At 40.1% G+C, this 20,498-nt stretch overlaps 1 protein-coding gene across 1 annotated transcript in view; it reads left to right on the top strand.

The window, feature by feature from the left end:
* Nucleotides 1-20,498, top strand: part of LOC126469959 (metalloendopeptidase OMA1, mitochondrial-like) — a 126,011-nt gene that overhangs the window by 928 nt on the left and 104,585 nt on the right. The window lies entirely within an intron of this gene.

Raw genomic sequence — 20,498 nt, 5'->3', positions numbered from 1 at the left:
AACTGACATATGGGTGTCAGAACAGCATTACATTTTTAACTTGCCCTCATTAAAACCAATTTCAGCAACAGAAAGCACTGTAACCAAAAGGCATAGGTCTGGAATCACTCATGAGATGTTCCACAAGGATCATTGCATGGACCACTGCTACTTATAATCGTTTTAAATGGCATGCCCTACAATACAGGCACCTTAATGGTTTGCATGACTCAATCCAGACAATGTTTTTATTTTTGGGAAAAGTGTAGCATACTAAAACCACGGAACAAAGTGTTTATTAAGTTACATAATACTTGGTTTGAAGATAATCAGCTAACTATACGGACAGGGGGGGGGGGGGGGGGCTTTGGAGGAAACTATGAATGTTATTTTCAACATATGTCCAAACTTGATATTGAGTGATTATGTACCAGAAGATGACCAGAAGATTCTACCGTGAAACAATGTGGCAGGAAGTTACATCCAGCAGTTCTCCAGATATTTCTTAGAACAGTTTAAATTTTTGGAAGTTTTGAATATCAAAATTTGAAAATAGCTCAAAAGATGATGTTATTTATTTAACATTTCAAAATACCAAAATTGTATGTTCTTTCTAAACTACTTGTATTTTCTACTGTTGTATTCTGTCATGTATGTGAAGTTACCTACTTAACAGCATGCAGCTCAACATTTAACCATTAACCACATTGTACAGAATTGAGAAATAATGTTCGCTGAATCTTTGATCTTCCTTTCTCTCCATTTGTCATGTGTACTGTCATTGGCAGGGACTGATACTATTCTGTATGTAGCTAAGCTTTGTAACATGTCAACCCCCATTGTAAAGTATATTTTAAGTTACTAAGAATGCTATTGAGTGTCTTAAAATCCATAAGTGTGATTGAATAAATAAACACACCATAAAAGAGTTTGGTTTCGTGATATTGGTATTCACAAAGTGTAATGTAATACTTCCAATAACTAGGTGTAGTGGATACGTGATGTATGCTTAGTCATAAATCTGACTCTGCTGTTATGTCTTACCAGTTTTATTTCAGATTACTCACTGAATGAAATAGTGCAGTGTTTCAGACATTGGACTCACATTTGGATGAGACACTGTTCATATCCCTGTCTAGTCACTGGGATCTAGATTTTGTATAATTTCCCTGAAATGTTTAAGATGAAATACAGACTGGTTTATTTGAAAAGCTTGATATCTGTCTCTAATGACTGTATCATCAACAAGACATTCCATAAATTAATGTAGTCTATCATATTGGAAGATATATCATGTGAGGGTAATCATGAGATGAATAATAGACTAAGGTAACAGGAGCAGTAAGTTTCCTTACATGTCTTTTGATGAATGTGACGACACAGCTTTGATAAAGTTAGTTCTGTGCCTCGTTTTTGTTTTATTGTTAACTCTTACCTTTCATCTTTAATGCATTCACTTCATTTGGCTTTACAGATTTTATAGGTTCACCATGGTGGTTGTACAGTTGTTCACTGCTGACATTTTCTAAAATTTTTGTGAAGGTATCTCACCTGAGGAACAATAATATCCTCAGCAAATTACTGTTTGGATTTAAGAAGAGATTCTCTAATGACAGTGTTCACTCACAAAATTTTACGTGCATTATATAGTAAAATAGTGCTGGTTGGTATTTTGTCAACCTATCTAAAACATTTGACTGTGTGAATCACAGTATTCTTGTAGATAAATTGAAGTTTTAGGCATTTGAGGGTATAGCCAACCAGTGGATGTCATATCTATCGAAAAGAATGCAGAAAGTTGTACTTAGTAATCCAGCCAATATAGTCGGGCTGTGTTATTCCAACTGGGAAGAAATCACTTGTGAGATTCTACAAGGCTCAGTCTTAAGTCCAGTATTGTTTCTCATAAAAACAATCATCCATCTAATATACAATAAGCAGAATTAGTTCTTTTTACAGATGACAATAGTATTGTAATTAATCCAGGTATATGTACAGAAACAGAATGAATGGTAAACAATGTTCTCAAAAGTATCATTGACTGATTTTATGCAAATGGTCTCTCTCTCAATTTTAAAAAGGGGTGCTACTCCAGTGACAAATGTAACACCAGGTGAGGAAATAATAAATTTGGTGGGAACTTCAAAATTTTTGTGTGTGAATATTGATGAGAATTTAAACTTGGAAAAGAACATTCTCTACCTCCTAAATCAACTTAGTTCAGCCACATTTGCACTTAGAATCGTTGCAAATCTTAGGGAGAGAGAAATCAGTAAGTTGACATATTTTCATTCAAAAATGTCATATGGAATTATGTTTTAGACTAAATCAACTTTAAAAAGGCTCACCCACGATCATGTAGTAGGCATCTGTTTAAGGATTTGGGCATTCTGACTACTGTTTCATAGCATATTTATTCCCTCCTGAAGTTTTTTGTAAATAATTCACTGCAGTTCAGAAGGAACAGTGATATACATAATTACAATACCAGAAGGTAAAAAATGACATTCATTGCTCGACATTAAGGTTGTGTTTAGCACAAAAAGGGCTGTATAATGCTGCAGCTAAAAATGTTTGAATACTTAGCTGGAGATATAAAATGTCTGGCAGCAGCAAAGTTAAATTTAAAAACAAACTGAAAAGTTTCTCCATGACAACTCCACTCTGTATAAAAATTTCTGTTATTGTAACGTGTAAAAGGTGGTGGGTAGCAATTACTAACTCACATCTGTATGTTGTTCTTTTTGTTTCTATCTTTATTTTTTCTCTTTTCTTTTATTAACAAAAAATAAATGTTCAGCATGCAGCCACATTTACAAATTAATTTGCAATGTGAATGTAAAATGACTTTTTCCACATTGCGATTTATTGTACAAAATGATCTGTAGAACATGAAACTGACTGACTTCGTAATCACCAATGGGTTTGATAGCATTAATGGTCAAACCTGGTGGATTCTAGCATATTCATGAATACTTTTGTTTTTGTATATGTCAGTGTTCATACAAATGAGTTCCAATGGGAGAGACAGTGGAATGTTACAATGGGCAAATATAGCTTGAAGGTATGACCTTAGCAGAAATTTTAGTCCACAGTAGCATTTGGAATGTGAAGGTATATTTCAGTTTGTGTACTAATCAAAAGTGACATTGTGGGTTCAGCCATATCCAATACATTTCTTAGAAATTAGTGAGCAAGCTGTTTTTGTACTCTAATAATAGTAAATAGACAAGTTTCCCATTTTGTCTGTAATACCACTGCTGCTGCCAGTTATGAGTATTGAAAGTGAGTGAATATCACAGTAATTAAGAGAGGCAGAATTATTATTACAAGCTTTTTAAAGTGTGACAACCAAATGCAAAATTTTATTGCTTGTAACTTAAATATGAGGTCAAATACATCAGAAAACTTGTAGCAGTGTACTATATTATCTTTTGATAGCAAATAAAATTTCAGCCCTGAGAATTTGCTGTCTCATATATATATATATATATAAAATCAGATGCTCTAGGATACGTGAATGTAATTTGGACAGTGAAGATTGCAAATCATTTTTCACATGGTATAGTGTGTCAACAAGCTTGTTTCAAAGTTGTTTGTTTACTGCTCTGTAAAACAGTAAAACATTGCACCAGCTCCAATGCAGCCCCACGGTGAAGCTGTTCTTGAATGTGGGATGAGTTAGCTGACATCTGTAAGCAGTTGGACATTGTCTTAATACTGTCAAATGATTGGAAGCTGCTGTAAATGGGTGTTTTGGGAGGGTTCTCCAGAGTCCTGTACTAGGGATACCAAAGATAGCTCAAGTATTACCCTCTCCTGTGGATACTGTCTTGTCCAGTAGAGGTGTGGAATCTGTCACTACTTATCCAGTTGTCTGTGAGTGCTTTGTCAGTGTTAGAGCTAGGCACCCTTTACAGGGGAGACAGGGCCCAGGGAAAACCTGAGGTGTTTTGTTACAACTATCAACTTAACCAACAAGTTTGAGGTGCTGTCTTCCACTGAAATAAAAACTGAGCCAGTGAGACTCATCTCACTTGTTGGGAAACCTACTGTGTTCTGTGGCCAAAAAAGGCAAATACAAATGGTAAGGGTGTATTAATCACCAGCAGTTCAAATGTATGGTCTATAATGGTACTCCTTTGGAAAATGATGGCAAGGGATGAGAAGAAACACCAGGAGCACTCAGTGTAAATATCTGGGAGCATCATTCAACGTGTTGAAGAGCCTGTTCCAACTGCCATTCAGAGAACAGAGTGCAACCAATTACAGATTGTGGCACACATTGGAACAAATGATCCCTGTTATCTGGGCTCCAAGGTCAGACTTGGATCATTCCAGCAATTGGCAGAGAAGGGTGAGAAGACCAGTCTTGATCACAGAGTTTCAGTGAAGCTCACAGTTTGCAGCGTTGCTCCAAGAACTCATTGTGGCCGCCTGATTCTGATCGGAATGGAGAGACTGATTCAGAGACTTTGAAGGTTCTGCGACAAGCTAGACAGTGACTTCCTGGACAAGTGTCACAGGGTTGAGAACAATAGGGTCCCCACTAAACCTTCAGAGACTGCTTTCCAGATAGTTGATTTTTGTGGGGGTGCACACTTTTTTTTTAGATTAGATGACATTCCAAAAAGTCTAGATAATGAGAGCTGCAGAGGCTTTGAAGTGTCACTATATAAAAAAAAAGAAAACCCCCTATAGGTGATACTATTAAAATTGTTGTGATTAACTGCTGGAGTGTTCAGAACGAAGTGTCATAGTTTAAAGCTCCCTGAAAACACAATGGAGCTCATGTAATACTAGTTACAGAAAGGTGGTTAACACCCAAAATTGATAGCAGTGAGATTTTTGAGGAAAATTTAAGTGTGTATTGAGATGATATAGAAATGGAAATAGAAGTGTATTTTTCACAGTAGACAAGAAACTCAAATCCACTGAACAGAAAATGAAACTGAGCATGAGATTTTCTCTGCAAGATTCATTAATAAAGGTGAGCATAATCTTATTATCAGAGCCTTCTATCAACAACCAGACTCACCTCCAGATGTAACTTCACCAATTGCACTGTCATCATCAGAGAAGGCATAAATCATCCAACAGTCATTTGACAAAAGTTCCAGTTTTGTAAGTGGTGTTTGTGACAGGAGACAAATATCCTGTGACTCATTGCAAAATGCATTCTCTGAAAAATAATGAGAGTAATAGTTCAGAAACCCATTCGTGATGGAAATACATTAAATCTAGTGCAACAAAGACACCGGACCCCTTTGAGGAGGTCCACAGTAAAACTGGTAACAGTGACCGTAAGGCAGATGTAGCAACAATTACCACTGAAGCACAAAGGGCAACTAAAACAAGTAAAATGATTTATATGGTGAGCAAACAAGTGAACAGCAGCAGTGTCGTATCCCAATGAAGAACTCTAAACATTTAGCTTTGGAGGGGAGAACAGAGAGCTGTGGGTTGGGTTTAGAAGAATAGTTGACCATGCACTTAATAGATATGTACCCAGTAGAACAGTTAATGATGGAACTGTAAGCAAACTTGTAAAGAAACAGTGTGTACTGCATGATAGGTGTAAAGTAAAGCAGATTGTCATGGATAGTGAGGTTCTGGATGAAAAACATTTGGCTGTCAAGAAGGCTATGCTTCAAGCCTTCAGCGAGTGTCATAGCAGAATAATATCAAAGAATCTCTCACCAAACCTGAAGAAGTTCTGGTTGTGTGTGAAGGCTATTAATCATTCCAAGACTAGTTCCAGACCCATATGGATGACAGGAATTGAAACTGAGGGTAGCAAAGGAAAAACAGAAATGCTGAATTCCATTTACAAATGTTCCTTTACAAAGGAAAATCCAGGAGTATTGCTCCACTTTAATTCTTGACCACTGCATATATGAGTGATATAGATTTAGTCAAGTGGTGTTGAAAAACAGATTAAACTGCTAAAACTGAACACGACACCAGGTCCAGTGGAATTCCTATCAGGTTCTATATTGAATTTGTGGCAGAGTTAACCCCTCATTGAACCATAATCTATTGTAGACTCCTCAGGCGAAAAACCATCCCCAGAAGCTGGAAGAAAGCACAGATCACAATCTTGTAAGAGGATTAGTCAAAATGATCCATAGAACTACTGCCCAGTACCCTTGGCATCCATTTGTTGCAAAATCTTAACATGTATTCTGAACTAAAACATAATGAGGTATCTTGAACAGAATGTCGTCCTTCATCCCAACCAATATGGATTCCGAAAACACTTATCATGTGAAACCCAACTTGCACTTTTCTCACTTGACATCCTGAAAGCCATGGATGAAGACAGCCAGTTAGATGCAGTATTTCTTGATTTCCAACAAATAGTTGACTCAGAACCACACCTAAGCTTATTATCGAAGGTATGTTCATATGGGGTGCTGAGTGTAATTTGTGACTAGATTGATGATTTCGTGGCAGGGAGACTGCAGCATGTTATCTTGGATGGAGGGTTATTGACAGATGTAGAAGTACCTTCAAGTGTGCATTAATCCTTGCTGTTCGCATTGTATAGTAATGACCTTGCAGATAATGTTAACAGTAACCTCGGACTTTTCACACATGATGCAGTCGTGTATAATCAAATACTGTCTTTTAAGCTGCACAAAAATTCTGTTAGATCGTGATAAGATTTCAAAGTATTGCAAAGATTGGCAACTTGCTTTAAATGTTGAAGATGTTAAATTGTACTTTTCACAAAGTGGAAAAAAAGTAGTATCGTGTGACTAAAATATCAATGACTCATAATTAGAATTGGTCAACTCGTACAAATATATGGGTGTAACAGTTTGTTGGATATGAAATGAAACAATCACATAGGCTCAGTCATAGGTAAATCAGGTGGCAGATTTTGGTTCATTGGTAGAGCATTAGGAAAATGCAATCAATCTACAAAGGCTATTGCTTACAAAACACTTACGTGACCTATCCTAGAATATTCCTCAAATATACCTCTACAAAATAGGATTTATGGAGAATTTTGAATGTATGCAGAGGAGGACAGCATGAATGTTTTGTTTATCTGGGAGAGTTTCACGTAGATGCAGAAGAAACTAAACTGGTAAATACTTTAAGATAGATACAAGCCATCCCAAGAAAGCCTACTAGCAAGAACCAGCTTTAAATGATGAATCTAGAAATATACTACATCCCCTTCATGATGCTCCCTTAAGGTTGCAACTATAAAATTAGATTAATTACAGTGCCCGTAGAGATGATTAAACAGCCATTCTCCCCGTGGTCCATATGTGAATGGAACAGGAAGAAGTGCTAATAACTAATACAATGGGAAGCACAGTATGCCATACACTTCATAGTGGTGTGTGGAAAATGGATGTAGATGTAGAAAAAAATCTTATGTTTGTTAACCTCGTTTTTCCCTAGCAGTTTCTCATGAGAGGCAGAATGACAAAACGTGCAGAATTAAAGGCATGTGCTGTTAGAATCATAAAAATTTTAATTAACAGGCCCATAATTTTAAATATAAAGTAATAAAATAAAACAATGTTTTGTATGGGGGTGGGACAGTTATAAACAGTGATTTTATATACACACAATTAAAACTGAGTAATATGCCTGCATTTAGAAGAAGCAAGATTCAAACACATGTATGACATCAAGATTTAGGTTTTCCATGGTTGCTTAAGGTGAATGCTGGGGTTGCCCACAGGCACTAAAGGCCAGTCTGTTGTGCCCCCACACTGACAACAACACTAATAATAATAATAATAATAATAATAATAATAATAAGAAGAAGAAGAAGAAGAAGAAGAAGAAGAATTATTATCATCATCATCATGTGGGATTATGCTGTTTCAATGGGTGAAATCCTGTGCAGGCTCTTCAACAATGCCATCCTAGAATTCACTTTAAGCAATCTAAGATTGTACATAAAATGCATTATCTATTGTTTATCTTGCACATAAATTGGCTTTGTCATTGGTCCTTAATAATATAGTACATAATAATACATTAATTACTGAAAGTAAAAGAAACATGGTTTTGGTAATGTCATTATCATGAATATAAAAAAACTTTAAGCAATGAAAACTACAGATTGTAATATCAACAATATAAGGAAAGGTGACATGTTGAATGCAAACAGACACAATGAAAACACTGCTATACATTTATCTTTCGCCCAAGGCCTTCTTCAGGAAAGGAAAGCATGTGCGCATGCACGCAAACCAAACACACCTCATACACACATAACAGCCATCTCTGGCAGCTTGAACTGGCAGCAGTGTGTGTGATTGCTTGTGTGAATGAATGTGTATCTCTGTTGCCTTTCTGGAGAAGGCTTTGGCCAAAAGCTAAATGTGTGACAGTCTTTTCATTGTGCCTGTCTGCATCTCAAGGGGTCATCTTTATTGTGAGTTGCAATCTATACATTTCCTTATATTGTCAATTTGTCAATACAATAAAAAAAAAATAAAAAAAAAATTGGTGGCATGGACTCTGCAGAGTTCTTTGTGAAGTTTTTGTGGATTCACTTGGTGAGAGTTTCTGTACTTAATCTTCAATTTAACTGTCACAAATGCTAAGAGCTGGGTAAAAAAAAGGACAATTTTTCAAAGACTTTTTTTTCATGCAATGGAAATGTTAATGTATAGGGATTGTCTCTAACAAACGTGTCCAATGAAATATAGGATCAGAATAACACACAATAGGCACTTGAAGAAAGTCATTGTTCACCATGACTGTTTCTGCATGAGATAAGATACCAGAGGTAAGTTATTCCAGGTGTGAATGGTACTTTGCAATTAATGTGAGTACCTAAAAGTTTTACCCAATAAAATTTGTACAGCCGTTCATAATTCCAACAGAATATAGCATGGTTTGGTTGGATTATGTGGGAGTTAATAAATGGTAAACCATTTAAAAGCAAATTTAAGACATTTTTGTTATTTGTGGCTGAAATGTTCAAGTGTGTTATAGGTAATTATATTCCAGAATGAATTTTCACATTACAGTGGAGTGTGCTCTAATTACCAACTTACATATCAAACTCATGTGTTGGATTAGGACCCAAACCTGTCTCTTTGCTTGTTGTGGGCAAGTGCTCTAGTGACTGGGCTACCCAAGCACAGTTTGCGACCTACCTTCATAGCTTTACTTCCAGCAGTACCTCTTCTCATACCTTCCAAACTCCTCAATTATTCTCCTGTACTCTTTGTGAGATTAGCACTCTAGGAAGGATATTGTGGATAAATTGCTTAGCCACAGTCTAGAAATTGTTTCCAGAACAAGCCACTGCTAGAAGGGTATGTTCCAATCCATACCAGTCACTTGTCAAGTGTGTTAATATTTAGCAAAAGTAATTGGGCAGTCATGGATACATGGTGGCTTTTATGATAATTTAATGCCAGAATTTTTTTTATTGTATAGATTTATAATTGCTAATGTAATTATAATTGCTTTGGCCAATACCTCACATTAACATTGTTTTCAAGGACAAAGCATGACTGCCACGGACAGTTTTTAGGTTCTGCAGTATTTAATGAACTGGATATTAAACCCATAATACTTGATTTAACATAGTAAGAGGGTCATATAATAATAGTGAAACATACTGTTCAGCCTATTTCCTTCCCTATCCTTCACCAAGTAGAGCTTGTGATCAATCTCTGATGACCTTACTATCAGCAGGATGTTTAACACTAGTTATTCCTTCCTTCTATTATCGAGAACTGAATTTAAATTACAATTAATACTGTGCAATCCTACACCATATAATAAAAATGAAAAATGCAATACTGATGTGAACTATTATTATGTAATAAACATTAAAATGACGATGTAAATGAGGTGCAGTCCCTTGACAATCATGGGGGTGGGGAGACGAAGGTAAACATCATCCGTCACTCACATATCTCATCTTTTTAATTTCATTCTTGTATATGGTGCCTATTTGGGATCAACATATGCAGTTTCTTGAAGGCGTTTTACTCTTTTTAATTACTGATGGTTCATTACTCTGATGTGCTATTAGTGTAGTACTTGGAAAACCCTAATATTTTAAATAAATTATTTGGATTGAGAAAATCCAGCTGTAATTCTCTGAAACTGGTATGAAAAGTAAACATAAATGGAAGCTGCATGCTGAAAATTCTTTCCACTTAAAGAATGAAGGTCTTGCCTCTAGGCTAAATGCTTTCAATCATATTGTAGAAAAGCGCCAAGTTGAATTAGCTGTAATGTTGCAGACAGCATAGGCAGGTAACAGTTTCTTCGACAAAACCTTCTAAAATACCATAGAAACCATTTATTAATGAAATAACAGTATTGATTCCAGCTATAAGGGTGTTTGTGACAAAGCATTAAATTCATGTGACATGGTATCGCAAATCTGTGCCCCCAGTTAACAACCCAGTGGCATTTTCTGACAGACTGCAATGCGTATTTGTAATGCCCTTTTGTAAAAGTGTAAACAAGCACAGAATATCTGTTTACAAACATTTCACAGCTTCTAATTTTTGCAGTTTTAATTTTTTTATACAAAAGTTTTGAGAAAGTTAGCTGTAATATATTAACAATCTCTCAATTCAGCTTCCACAAGGCTTCTCTCAACAGTAAGCATTTTTTTTTAAATTTCATAACTGAAGTTCTGGCAAAATGAAACTTGGAGAAAGTCTTGTTGGTATTTCTATAACCTTGCTGAGTCTTTTTACTGTGTAGAACATAAAATTTTTTTCATGCACACCTGACAGCAGCTTATGACTGCTTTGGATAACTAAAATTGCTTGTTTATTACCTGTAAATGTTGATCTGTCTATATATTGTAACATGAACTACAGATTTGAACTAAATCGCAAAGATTGAATAGAACTGAGGATACATTCAATCTTTAAACTTGGGCTGACATTTAATATTCTCATTTCATGTCCTCATGTAGTGCTGATGTCAACCACGGCTACTTCCTAATTTTAGACTAACTTTTACCAGCAGGGTTTCTTAAAAGGGCCAGCAAGTCACTGTGACCAGTGTCTCATACAAATTTCATGCAAGGGCCACTGAATGTATGACTACAGAGTTGTAGGTCATCCAATAAAATTCTTAGTGTAGAAGGTTCAGGAGAGTGTCTCTTTTACTGTAATACTACACCACATCACAGTGACTCAGTTGGACTTGTGATCCATTTATTGGGCCATAGGTTTTACCTCACACTTACACTGACCATGTTTCAGAAGTTAGTTTGGATCTGATGAAGACAGTAGCCAAAACATGTTGTTGTTGTTGTTGTTGTGGTGGTCTTCAGTCCTGAGACTGGTTTGATGCAGCTCTCCATGCTACTCTATCCTGTGCAAGCTTTTTCATCTCCCAGTACCTACTGCAACCTACATCCTTCTGAATCTGCTTAGTGTATTCATCTCGTGGTCTCCCTCTACGATTTTTACCCTCCACGCTGCCCTCCAATACTAAATTGGTGATCCCTTGATGCCTCAGAACATGCCCTACCAACCGATCCCTTCTTCTGGTCAAGTTGTGCCACAAACTTCTCTTCTCCCCAATCCTATTCAATACTTCCTCATTAGTTACATGATCTACCCATCTAATCTTCAGCATTCTTCTGTAGCACCGCATTTCGAAAGCTTCTATTCACTTCTTGTCTAAACTATTTATCGTCCATGTTTCACTTCCATACATGGCTACACTCCATACGAATACTTTCAGAAATGACTTCCTGACACTTAAATCAATACTGGATGTTAACAAATTTCTCTTCTTCAGAAACGCTTTCCTTGCCATTGCCAGTCTACATTTTATATCCTCTCTACTTCGACCATCATCAGTTATTTTGCTCCCCAAATAGCAAAACTCCTTTACTACTTTAAGTGCCTCATTTCCTAATCTAATTCCCTCAGCATCACCCGACTTAATTAGACTACATTCCATTATCCTTGTTTTGCTTTTGTTGATGTTCATCTTATATCCTCCTTTCAAGACACTGTCCATTCCATTCAACTGCTCTTCCAAGTCCTTTGCTGTCTCTGACAGAATTAAAATGTCATCGGCGAACCTCAAAGTTTTTATTTCTCCTCCATGAATTTTAATACCTACTCCGAATTTTTCTTTTGTTTCCTTTACTGCTTGCTCAATATACAGATTGAACAACATCGGGGAGAGGCTACAACCCTGTCTTACTCCCTTCCCAACCACTGCTTCCCTTTCATGTCCCTCGACTCTTATAACTGCCATCTGGTTTCTGTACAAATTGTAAATAGCCTTTCGCTCCCTGTATTTTACCCCTGCCACCTTTAGAATTTGAAAGAGAGTATTCCAGTCAACATTGTCAAAAGCTTTCTCTAAGTCTACAAATGCTAGAAACGTAGGTTTGCCTTTCCTTAATCTTTCTTCTAAGATAAGTCGTAAGGTCAGTATTGCCTCACGTGTTCCAGTGTTTCTACGGAATCCAAACTGATCTTCCCCGAGGTTGGCTTCTACTAGTTTTTCCATTCGTCTGTAAAGAATTCGTGTTAGTATTTTGCAGCTGTGACTTATTAAGCTGATAGTTCGGTAATTTTCACATCTGTCAACACCTGCTTTCTTTGGGATTGGAATTATTATATTCTTCTTGAAGTCTGAGGGTATTTCGCCTGTTTCATACATCTTGCTCACCAGATGGTAGAGTTTTGTCAGGACTGGCTCTCCCACGGCCGTCAGTAGTTCCAATGGAATATTGTCTACTCCGGGGGCCTTGTTTCGACTCAGGTCTTTCAGTGCTCTGTCAAACTCTTCACGCAGTATCATATCTCCCATTTCATCTTCATCTACATCCTCTTCCATTTCCATAATATTGTCCTCAAGTACATTGCCCTTGTATAGACCCTCTATATACTCCTTCCACCTTTCTGCTTTCCCTTCTTTGCTTAGAACTGGGTTTCCATCTGAACTCTTGATATTCATACAAGTCGTTCTCTTATCTCCAAAGGTCTCTTTAATTTTCCTGTAGGCGGTATCTATCTTACCCCTAGTGAGATAGGCCTCTACATCCTTACATTTGTCCTCTAGCCATCCCTGCTTAGCCATTTTGCACTTCCTGTCGATCTCATTTTTGAGACGTTTGTATTCCTTTTTGCCTGTTTCACTTACTGCATTTTTATATTTTCTCCTTTCATCAATTAAATTCAATATTTCTTCTGTTATCCAAGGATTTCTACTAGCCCTCGTCTTTTTACCTACTTGATCCTCTGCTGCCTTCACTACTTCATCCCTCAAAGCTACCCATTCTTCCTCTACTGTATTTATTTCCCCCATTCCTGTCAATTGCTCCCTTATGCTCTCCCTGAATCTCTGTACAACCTCTGGTTCTTTTAGTTTATCCAAGTCCCATCTCCTTAAATTCCCACCTTTTTGCAGTTTCTTCAGTTTTAATCTACAGGTCATAACCAATAGATTGTGGTCAGAGTCCACATCTGCCCCTGGAAATGTCTTACAATTTAAAACCTGGTTCCTAAATCTCTGTCTTACCATTATATAATCTATCTGATACCTTTTAGTATCTCCAGGGTTCTTCCATGTATACAACCTTCTTTCATGATTCTTAAACCAAGTGTTAGTTATGATTATGTTGTGCTCTGTGCAAAATTCTACCAGGCGGCTTCCTCTTTCATTTCTGTCCCCCAATCCATATTCACCTACTATGTTTCCTTCTCTCCCTTTTCCTACACTCGAATTCCAGTCACCCATGACTATTAAATTTTCGTCTCCCTTCACAATCTGAATAATTTCTTTTATTTCATCATACATTTCTTCAATTTCTTCGTCATCTGCAGAGCTAGTTGGCATATAAACTTGTACTACTGTAGTAGGTGTGGGCTTCGTATCTATCTTGGCCACAATAATGCGTTCACTATGCTGTTTGTAGTAGCTTACCCGCATTCCTATTTTCCTATTCATTATTAAACCTACTCCTGCATTCCCCCTATTTGATTTTGTGTTTATAACCCTGTAGTCACCTGACCAGAAGTCTTGTTCCTCCTGCCACCGAACTTCACTAATTCCCACTATATCTAACTTCAACCTATCCATTTCCCTTTTTAAATTTTCTAACCTACCTGCCCGATTAAGGGATCTGACATTCCACGCTCCGATCCGTAGAACACCAGTTTTCTTTCTCCTGATAACGACATCCTCTTGAGTAGTCCCCGCCCGGAGATCCGAATGGGGGACTATTTTACCTCCGGAATATTTTACCCAAGAGGACGCCATCATCATGTAATCATACAGTAAAGCTGCATGCCCTCGGGAAAAATTACGGCTGTAGTTTCCCCTTGCTTTCAGCCGTTCGCAGTACCAGCACAGCAAGGCCGTTTTGGTTATTGTTACAAGGCCAGATCAGTCAATCATCCAGACTGTTGCCCTTGCAACTACTGAAAAGGCTGCTGCCCCTCTTCAGGAACCACACGTTTGTCTGGCCTCTCAACAGATACCCCTCCGTTGTGGTTGCACCTACGGTACGGCTATCTGTATCGCTGAGGCACGCAAGCCTCCCCACCAACGGCAAGGTCCATGGTTCATGGGGGGGCCAAAACATGTTATGTAGTAAATAATAATTCATAAGCAGTCTAGACTATTATTCAGCTATAATTTTTGTGGTATTTTTACATTCCATCCTGGATTTTCCATTGTTTGATTTTGCCTATTACACTTTTACATGAGCTGTATTGACCTGTTAAGATTCTAGCAGCTTGTCTGTGAATTTTGTTTGATGGGTAGGCTCTACTGGCATACTTACTTGACAAGCACTTCAAATTCCATCAGAATTACAGTGGTATTTCCTAGACCCCTCCCAACAAATCTGAGTAGTTCTCCATTCACCTTACCACCGATTTACCCTTATTAAATGCCATTTCTGAGTACAGCCCCTGGGTATGAAAACAATGTGTGACAGTCCAGAAGTTACCACTAATATTGTATTGGATGCTACTGGGTTCATTTTCTTATGGCCATTAACTTGCATGTATCCACATTTTAGAGGGTTGCTATTAATCACAAGACATGGAAATTATGTTCTGCATTTCTGTATGATCATCTAGTGGTGATTCTTTTCTGTGGACAACAGCCTTTCATGGGAACAGTCTGAGCCTATCTGATAACTTTTTTCTGTGCATAGAGGACATTAGCAGTGCAACTTGTCTTCCTTTGCAGGAAACTGATGTTACTTTCATTTCTTTTGAACATTTCCTCTTCCAGTATAACATACTAAGTCTTATAATCCAAAAATTCTTTAAGCCAATCATATTTATGTGAAGATACATCATATAATCATATTTTGGTTATAAGTTGACACAGCAGTATAGACAATGTTGAGGTTCTGCAAGTTGACAAATGGGAATGAAAGCATGATACTGTGAACTAGTGGACAAATGCTGCTATCAGAGCACAAAACATGTAAATATCTTAATTTAAGAGACTCTGACTGAAAAATGGGGTACCGGCTGCCTCATTCTACCTTCCTCAGCACCTTTAAACATTTTCTCAAAAATTTTGGCATGCAAAAACAGTCACACTTTTTTAAACATACAACTCGCCTAAAACTCCCATAAGCTCCTCCCCTAGCTGTAATATTCTCACACCTGCTAGCCCATTGCTGTAAGTCACTCATTCCCATCCACTCACAATTACCATTTCTCTCTCACTCATTCAGCCCATCTCATTGACATTAACTCTTTGTGTGTCTCTCTGTCAGTGTCTCCTTTGTTACAGCCCCAGTCTCCTTCCACTGTCACTATCTCCATCTTGCTGTCTATTACTGCTAATATTTCATTTCTTCCTTTCTTCCAACTGCTGCTATCTCTTCTCACTGTCACTATCTCTCTCTCCTCATACTAATTGTCATAGTCATATACTCTGTCTCTCATGATCACAGGCTCTCACCCATTTCCACTTTCACTTTATTCTCACCCCCTGGCACTGTCCTCTTCACTCCTTTCCTAGAACTGGTCTGTCACTGTCAGCTATGTTCCACCAGTACTATCACTATCTCTCTCTCTCTCTCTCTCTCTCGGTGTAAAAAAGCCTGAACGTTTGCACATAAGCCGGAGAAGCACAAGTCTTCTTCAGCTTCTCTCGCTAGGAAGGGGTCCCCTTGGGTCACTCCCTCCCCAGGTTTCTTCTAGTGGGAATTACGACACCCACCAATGGCTGAAGAGCCCAAAAGCAGCTGATCGTAGGGCTTCACACTCATCCTCAGTCCTGGAGACTGAGCCAGTGAAGTCCTCTCAGCCAGGGAAACCCAAGGAGCAGCAAGAGAAATAATAAAAGAAAACCCCTAAGACCAAGGAAATTGCAGTGGCACCCATACCGCCACTACCTACAAGCTCTGCGGTTGAGGATAGGGTGGAGATTTTGGCATCTGCTGAAGACCTAGATCTCGCCAGACCCTCAGGCAATAGATCGGTGGCAGCAGGTGACTCTGAGGCGTAAACTGCCTCATTGAATGTTCCATGTCTTCCCAGTCTCAAGATGTCATCCTCCAGGGGAATTGCGGCGGTTTTTTCCACCACCTGGCTGAGCTATGGCAACTGTTAAGCTTTACACCTGCTATCTGCATTGCCCTCCAGGAAACCTGGTTCCCAGCAATGCGGACCCCTGCACTCCGCGGCTATAAGGGATATTACAGGAACCGTAGTGACTATAATCGAGTGTCAGGTGGAGCTTGCGTTTATGTCCCAAACTCGGTCTGTAGTGAACATGTGCCCCTTCAAACCCCTCTTGAAGCTGTGGCTGTCAGAATAAGGACGACACAGGAAGTAACTGTTTGCAATGTGTATCTTCCTCCAGATGGTGCAGTACCCCTGAATGTATTAGCTGCACTGATTGAACAGCTCCCTAAACCTTCCGTACTTCCGGGAGATTTTAATGCCCATAACCCCTTGTGGGGTGGTACCATGCATACTGGCCTGGGCAGAGATGTCGAAACTTTACTGTCACAATTTGACCTCTGCCTCTTAAATACTGGGGCCGCCACACATTTGAGTGTGGCTCATAGTAGTTACTCGGCCATTGATTTGCAGCCCAGGACTTCTTCCATCTATCCACTGGAGAGCACATGACGACCTGTGTGGTAGTGATCACTTCCCCACCTTCTTGTCATTGCCCCAGAGTCAGGCACACGGACGCCTGCCCAGATGGGCTTTGAACAAAGCGGACTGGGGAACTTTCACCTCTGCTGTCACCACTGAATCTCCCCCACACGGTAACATTGATGTGATGGTTGAGCAGGTGACTAGCACAATTGTTTCTGTGGCAGAAAATGTGACCCCTCACTCTTTAGGGTGCCTGAGGCTTAAGGCAGTCCCTTTGTGGTCGTCGGAAGTCACTGAAGCAATTAAGGAGCGTCGGCGAGCTCTACAGCAGCATAAGCGGCACCCTTCCCTGGAGCATCTCATAGCTTTTAAATGGCTCGGTGCTCGTGTTTGCTACCTTATCAAACAACAGAAGGAGTGTTTGGAGAGACACGCCTCCATCATTTGGTGCCACATGTCACCTTCCCAAGTCTGGGCAAAGATCAAACGTCTTTTCGGGTACCAGGTCCCAACAGCTGTCCCTGGTGTTACCATAGATGGCGAGTTATGTACCAACACAGATGGTCCTCAGTGCCCTTGCACATTGCCCCAACACAGCTCCTGGGCCTGATCGCATCCACAGCCAGATGATTAAACACCTCTCATCTGACTACAAGCGACATCTTCTCGTCATCTTCAACCAGATCTGGTGCGATGGCATCTTTCCATCGCAATGGCGGGAGAGCACCATCATTCCGGCGCTCAAACCCAGTAAAAACCTGCTTGATGTGGGTAGCTATTGGCCCATCAGCCTCACCAACGTTCTTTGTAAGCTGCTGGAACGTATGGTATGTCGGCAGTTGGGTTGGGTCCTGGAGTCACATGGCTTGCTGGCTCCATGTCAGGGTGGCTTCCACCAGGGTCGCTCTAGCACTGATAATCTTGTGTCCATCGAGTCTGCCATCCGAACAGCCTTTTCCAGACACCAACACCTGATTGCCATCTTTTTTGACTTACATAAAGCATACGACACCGCTTGGCGGCATCGTATCCTTGCCACATTATATGACTGGGGTTTCCGGGGACCACTCCCGATTTTTATCCAAAACTTCCTGTCACTCCATACTTTCCGTGTCCAAGTTGGTGACTCCCATAGTTCCATCCATATCCAGGATAATGGAGTCCCGCAGAGCTCTGTAGTGAGTCTCTCTCTATTTTTAGTGGCCATTAACAGTCTAGCAGCAGCTGTTGGGCCCTCCGTCTCACCTTCTCTGTATGCAGACAACTTCTGCATTTCGTACTGCTGCTCCAGTACTGTTGTTGCTGAGCGTTGCTTCCAGGGAGCCATCCACAAGGCGCAGTCATGGGCTCTAGCCCACGGCTTCCAGTTTTTAGCCGCATAGTTGTGTGTCATGCACATCTGCCGGCGTCATACTGTTCATCTGGAACCTGCACTTTACCTTAAAGATGATCCACTCACTGTAGTGGAGACATATAAATTCCTAGGACTGGTTTTCGATGCTCGATTGACTTGGCTCCCTCATCTTCATCAGCTTAAGCAAAAGTGCTGGCAGCACCTCAATGCCCTCTGTTGCCTGAGCAACACCAATTGGGATGCAGATCGCTGTACACTGCTGCAGCTCTACAGAGCCCTTGTCCAATCCTGAATTGACTGTGGGAGTGTGATTTATGGTTCGGTAGTGCCTTCAGCATTGCATTTACTCAACCCTGTGCACCACTGTGGGGTTCGATTAACGACAGGAGCTTTTAGGATGAGTCTAGTGACTGGCATACTGTTGGAGGCTGGTGTCCCTCCACTGCAGATCAGACGTGTGTAAAAATTACTGTCTCCTTTGCCCGCCCATGGCAGTCCATCTCCCACATCGGTGGCCCAGATCGGGCTAACGATTGCGGTTCGCGTGTGGTCCCTTCTCTCCGAGCTGGAGTCCTTCCCTTTACCACCTTTACTTGCGGTCTGTTCACGTATGCCTCCATGGTGTACGCCTCAGCCGCAGCTTCGTCTGGACCTTTTCCATGGCCCTAAGGATTCCATTAACCCCACTGCTCTCCGCTGTCACTTCCTCTCGATTCTGGACGTGTTGTGGGGCTCTGAAGTGGTTTACACCGATGGCTCAATGGCTGATGGTCATGTAGGCTTCGCATATGTTCATGGAGGACGTATTGAGCAGCACTCCTTGCCAGTTGGATGCAGTGTTTTCACTGCAGAGCTGGTGGCCATATCTTGTGCTCTTGAGTACATCCGCTCGTGCCCTGGCGAGTCATTTCTCCTGTGTACTGACTCATTGAGCAACCTACAAGCTATCTGTCAGTGCTACCCTTGCCACCCTCTGGTAGCATCCATTCAGGAGTCCATCTATGCCCTGGAACAGTCCCACCGTTCCATGGTGTTTGTGGGGACCCTAGGACACGTCGAAATACCCGGCAATGAACTTGCTGACAGGCTGGCCAAACAAGCGATGCGGAAACTGCTTCTGGAGATAGGCATCTCTGAAGCTGACCTGCGTTCTGTCTTACACCTCAGGGTTTTCCAGCTTTGGGAGATGGAATGGCATAACAGCACGCACAACAAACTGTGTGTCATTAAGGAGACTATGAATGTGTGGAAGTCTTCCATGCAGGCCTCTCGCAGGGAATCAGTTGTTATCTGCCGGCTCCGCATTGGCCATACCTGGCATGGTTACCTACTCCGTCGCGAGGACCCACCTCAGTGTTGCTGTGTCTCCCAAATGACAGTCATCCACCTCTTGCTGGACTGCCCACTTTTAGCTGCTCTGCGGCAGACTTTTAACTTTCCCAGCACCCTGCCTTCGGTGTTGGGTGACAATGCCTCCACAGCAGCTTTAGTTTTAAGTTTTATCCGTGAGAGTGGGTTTTATACTTCTATGTAGTTTTTAGCACATGTCCTTTGTCCCTCTGTGTCCTCCACCCTAGTGCTTTTAGGGTGGAGGTTTTAATGTGTTGCCAAGTGGCTGGCTTTCCCTTTTTATTCTCGTGGTTGGACAGCCACTGTAATCTGCTTTCATGTTTTACTCTCTTCTGTTTCTAGCGTCTCTGTTTTCTTTTCCTCTTTTGTTCCTTTTAGTGTTCGTTGCCTTTCCTTCGTTCTTGTGGATTTTCCTTTCTTTCCGTTTTGTATTATATGTTTCGTCCGTTTTATTCTCACTTGTGGCATTGTTTTATTAGGAACAAGGGACCCATGACCTCATAGTTTGGTCCCTTCTCCCACCTTTAAACCAACCAACCAATGTTTGCACACCAAAATTCTTGAGAAAATTTTTAAAGGTGCTGAAGCAGGTAGAATAAGGTAGCTGCTAACCCATTTTGCAGGTATTCTTTTAAATAAATAGGAAGATATTCACATTTTAGTGTGCATTTTCTGCTGGTTCCCTTCATTACCCTGCTGCAGGGAGGCATGTAACTCATATGAAAAGAAATGTATTGGTCAGTAAAGTT

The sequence above is a fragment of the Schistocerca serialis genome, chromosome 3 (genome assembly GCF_023864345.2).
Source record: "Schistocerca serialis cubense isolate TAMUIC-IGC-003099 chromosome 3, iqSchSeri2.2, whole genome shotgun sequence".
Classification (NCBI taxonomy): domain Eukaryota; kingdom Metazoa; phylum Arthropoda; class Insecta; order Orthoptera; family Acrididae; genus Schistocerca; species Schistocerca serialis.
The sequence above is the reverse complement of the archived record's forward strand: the minus strand, read 5'-3'. Positions and strand labels throughout refer to the sequence as shown.